Below are 5,000 nucleotides of genomic sequence, written 5' to 3' on the forward strand. Positions count from 1 at the left end.
AAAGTAAACGTGCCGGCCCACCGAGACACTCAATAAAGAGCACCCTGGTAGGATTTCAACGGGGTCCGCCTCGGGACGCACGAGCACGCACGAGGCGGTCGCACGCCTTCGGCTCGCCCCACCGGCAGGACGTCCCACGATACATGCCAGTTAAACACCGACGGGCGGTGAACCAACAGCGTGGGACACAAATCCAACTACGAGCTTTTTAACCGCAACAACTTTAATATACGCTATTGGAGCTGGAATTACCGCGGCTGCTGGCACCAGACTTGCCCTCCAATAGATACTCGTTAAAGGATTTAAAGTGTACTCATTCCGATTACGGGGCTCGGATGAGTCCCGTATCGTTATTTTTCGTCACTACCTCCCCGTGCCGGGAGTGGGTAATTTGCGCGCCTGCTGCCTTCCTTGGATGTGGTAGCCGTTTCTCAGGCTCCCTCTCCGGAATCGAACCCTGATTCCCCGTTACCCGTTACAACCATGGTAGGCGCAGAACCTACCATCGACAGTTGATAAGGCAGACATTTGAAAGATGCGTCGCCGGTACGAGGACCGTGCGATCAGCCCAAAGTTATTCAGAGTCACCAAGGCAAACGGACCGGACGAGCCGACCGATTGGTTTTGATCTAATAAAAGCGTCCCTTCCATCTCTGGTCGGGACTCTGTTTGCATGTATTAGCTCTAGAATTACCACAGTTATCCAAGTAACGTGGGTACGATCTAAGGAACCATAACTGATTTAATGAGCCATTCGCGGTTTCACCTTAATGCGGCTTGTACTGAGACATGCATGGCTTAATCTTTGAGACAAGCATATGACTACTGGCAGGATCAACCAGGGAGCTGCGTCAACTAGAGCTGAGCAGCCGGCCGCCCGGGAGTGTGTCCCGGGGGCCCGCGCGAACACGCAAGCGTCCGCTCAATTATTCTGCAAACAGGAGGAGGCTGAGCTCCCCTGCACAACACACCTCGAAACCCTCTCAGGTCCCGGCGGCGCGCAGCGCCGTCCTAAGTACTTGGTCGGGTTCGAGAGAGGCGCAATCGCCCGGAGTTAGGCGAGTAGACGCTTTAGGTGCGACCACCCGTGCTCCCAACTGAGCTTGCCGCTGCCGACAGAGGCCCGGGAGCGTGCTGTCGTGGCATTGCCGGCGGGAGACAACACGCGCCACCTACGGTGACCGGCAGCTCCAACGCCAGCGCCACAGAAGGACAAAAGCCCCACTTGGGTGCCGAAGCGAACTCTCCCAGCACAGCGCACGCGCCAACACGTCCGCACAGCTGCGATACAAACCACCTGCGAGAACCGCTGGGGCGACCGAGCAGCAGACGGCGTCGCGGCGCCGAGCGCCGGGCGGCGGCGCATCCTCAGCGCACACAGTCCTCAATCGGACCAGCACACTGCAGATGGCCACCGCGCTTCGCACCGGGCCCGCGAGGACCTACTTTGGCCGCAAGGCGCCGCGAGCAGGGGGCGCCGGCGCGCAGCTGCGCCGCCTGCCGCGTCCGTCGGCCGGCGCGCCTGCCACTGGCCGCCCCCACCAGCCGGCTGTAGCGCGTGCGCCCACGCACCGCGCTGCCAGCACGCCGGGCGGCCCCCCCTCACCGGCCGGGGACGGTCCCACCCAGCCACCGCCGCGTATCGCCTCACACACCAGATCCCCTTTCGCGTTCGTGGGCATGGTGGGTCCCCTTTCACGTTCGTGGGCATGGTGGGTATCCCTGAAACAACCGGTTAATAGCTCGACCGATCGTCGCCAACACTGATTCACCTCTAGCGAGAACAACCGCACCACAACGGGTTACCTGTTGTTCATTTGCGTAACGTCACCAGCAAACGTAGACGTCCATCGCCATTTGCAACGAGTATTGCATGCCTGTGTCAGGTGTCACAACACACTACGTCTGCCCACATAGACGCAACAACATGTGCACGCCTCGAGAACACGTGGAAGGTAGCCCCCGTACGTATGCGGTGTCCATTGCGCGAACGACTGTCAGCCGGCCTCTGCAGGATGTCGCAGATGTGGAACGCGGTGCAACATGCTATCACGGTGTGTGAGAAGAGACGACTACGTCCGAATACACGCTCCACTACATCAACAGACTGCTCATGCTGATCGCCATCCAGGGCGTCCGTTCCTCCCACACGTCTGAATGGCGTACCACACTGCAATCCAGCTCTTATAGGGAGACGACACGTAGCTGCGTGCACAATATTTGGACTGTATGGTCTGCCGTTGCTAGGCGCAGTCGTCGTACGGTCACACATGTGCCACGATGTATCATTCAGTACATACGGACCAATGTGCAGTACAGTTTGTGGGTTTTGCGTACATCGGCGGACAGGTGACAGGCCGTACCACAACGTAGGCTGAGTACGTCGGCATGCGAAGGGCATTGAACATGCAAACTTCTCAACGACCAGCTTGCGAAGGCAGGGGGGAAGGGGGGGGGGCATGTACGTCCTGCTGCTATCCACATTACAGTGTATAGCAGGAGCATGTGGAAAGTCAGCAACACCTGCAAGGTGTTTAACATGACGCGATACACAGGGGACCGGGCAGTGCGAATAGCGAACTATATTGCGAGGGTTGCGGTTAGGCAACACTACACTAATTTAACGAGTTGCATAACAATTACAGAGCAGGTTCAGCGACAACGTGCGTCAGGTTAAGGCGCAATATAGGTTAGGTTGAGGCACAATATAGGTTAGGTTAAGGCACAACATGGGTTACGTTAAGGCACAAATTGGGTTACGTTAAGGCACAACATGGGTTACGTTAAGGCACAACATGGGTTACGTTAAGGCACAAATTAGGTTACGTTAAGGCACAAATTAGGTTACGTTAAGGCACAAATTAGGTTACGTTAAGGCACAAATTAGGTTACGTTAAGGCACAAATTAGGTTACGTTAAGGCACAAATTAGGTTACGTTAAGGCACAAATTAGGTTACGTTAAGGCACAAATTAGGTTACGTTAAGGCACAAATTAGGTTACGTTAAGGCACAAATTAGGTTACGTTAAGGCACAAATTAGGTTACGTTAAGGCACAAATTAGGTTACGTTAAGGCACAAATTAGGTTACGTTAAGGCACAAATTAGGTTACGTTAAGGCACAAATTAGGTTACGTTAAGGCACAAATTAGGTTACGTTAAGGCACAAATTAGGTTACGTTAAGGTACAATATGGGTTAGGTTAAGGTACAATATGGGTTAGGTTAAGGTACAATATGGGTTAGGTTAAGGTACAATATGGGTTAGGTTAAGGCACAACGTAGGTTAGGTTAAGGCACAACGTAGGTTAGGTTAAGGCACAACATAGGTTAGGTTAAGGCACAACATAGGTTAGGTTAAGGCACAACATAGGTTAGGTTAAGGCACAACATAGGTTAGGTTAAGGCACAACATAGGTTAGGTTAAGGCACAACATAGGTTAGGTTAAGGCACAACATAGGTTAGGTTAAGGCACAACATAGGTTAGGTTAAGGCACAACATAGGTTAGGTTAAGGCACAACATAGGTTAGGTTAAGGCACAACGTAGGTTAGGTTAAGGCACAACGTAGGTTAGGTTAAGGCACAACGTAGGTTAGGTTAAGGCACAACGTAGGTTAGGTTAAGGCACAACGTAGGTTAGGTTAAGGCACAACGTAGGTTAGGTTAAGGCACAACGTAGGTTAGGTTAAGGCACAACGTAGGTTAGGTTAAGGCACAACGTAGGTTAGGTTAAGGCACAACGTAGGTTAGGTTAAGGCACAATGTAGGTTAGGTTAAGGCACAACATAGGTTAGGTTAAGGCACAACATAGGTTAGGTTAAGGCACAACATAGGTTAGGTTAAGGCACAACATAGGTTAGGTTAAGGCACAACATAGGTTAGGTTAAGGCACAACATAGGTTAGGTTAAGGCACAACATAGGTTAGGTTAAGGCACAACATAGGTTAGGTTAAGGCACAACATAGGTTAGGTTAAGGCACAACATAGGTTAGGTTAAGGCACAACATAGGTTAGGTTAAGGCACAACATAGGTTAGGTTAAGGCACAACGTAGGTTAGGTTAAGGCACAACGTAGGTTAGGTTAAGGCACAACGTAGGTTAGGTTAAGGCACAACGTAGGTTAGGTTAAGGCACAACGTAGGTTAGGTTAAGGCACAACGTAGGTTAGGTTAAGGCACAACGTAGGTTAGGTTAAGGTACAACGTAGGTTAGGTTAAGGTACAACGTAGGTTAGGTTAAGGTACAACGTAGGTTAGGTTAAGGTACAACGTAGGTTAGGTTAAGGTACAACGTAGGTTAGGTTAAGGTACAACGTAGGTTAGGTTAAGGTACAACGTAGGTTAGGTTAAGGTACAACGTAGGTTAGGTTAAGGTACAACGTAGGTTAGGTGAAGGCGCAATGTAGGTTAGGTTAAGGTACGATATACCTTAGGTTAAGGTACAATATCGCTTAGGTTAAGGTACAATATAGCTTAGGTTAAGGTACACGTTGTAGGGAAAGGTGTATTTTGGGGGGGGAGGGGGCGGCAGGTTCGTTGATAGTGATTATCGTAAGTGCATGCCTGCGGGATCATCCGATTTGTCACGTCAGGATGCACTTGTGGCTCATGACAGGCGGCGCTCCGATTCCAAGGTTGTGGCAGATCTGTGTCTTTCATTCCTGCCATTGTTTGTGTACTGTGACAGGAGGCAGTATTGTGATGTTGGGTGCACCCCTGTGTAGGACATGTGTGGGTGTTCGTGGCTTAGCTGAGCAATGGCGGATGTCGGAAGGGTGGGATATTCTGTTTTCTGGGTGGACCTCCCGGTCTGGTTATGATAGTGTGGATTGTGTAATGTGGCGGAGAGGATGCACCGGATGTTCTTCCATGCTGGTGGTTAGATATTGTGTGTGTGCCTGTTAGAGGCAGAGAGTAGTGTGTGATAGTGTCTGGCTGACGTGTGGTTCTCATTGTGTGCAGAGTCTTTCAGCATGTATAGGGACGGTTGTATATATTATC

General features: G+C 51.2%; 1 long non-coding RNA gene and 1 other non-coding gene across 2 annotated transcripts in view; one reads left to right on the forward strand and one right to left on the reverse strand.

Moving 5' to 3' along the window:
• Positions 1 to 845, reverse strand: part of LOC126435270 (small subunit ribosomal RNA) — a 1,908-nt gene extending 1,063 nt beyond the window's left edge. The window contains exon 1 of the ribosomal RNA XR_007579811.1: positions 1 to 845. This exon is cut by the window's left edge and continues 1,063 nt beyond it. This is a non-coding gene — a ribosomal RNA (small subunit ribosomal RNA).
• Positions 1 to 5,000, forward strand: part of LOC126435267 (uncharacterized) — a 29,300-nt gene that overhangs the window by 16,650 nt on the left and 7,650 nt on the right. The window lies entirely within an intron of this gene.

Source organism: Schistocerca serialis, unplaced genomic scaffold (assembly GCF_023864345.2).
Source record: "Schistocerca serialis cubense isolate TAMUIC-IGC-003099 unplaced genomic scaffold, iqSchSeri2.2 HiC_scaffold_1201, whole genome shotgun sequence".
Classification (NCBI taxonomy): Eukaryota; Metazoa; Arthropoda; class Insecta; order Orthoptera; family Acrididae; genus Schistocerca; species Schistocerca serialis.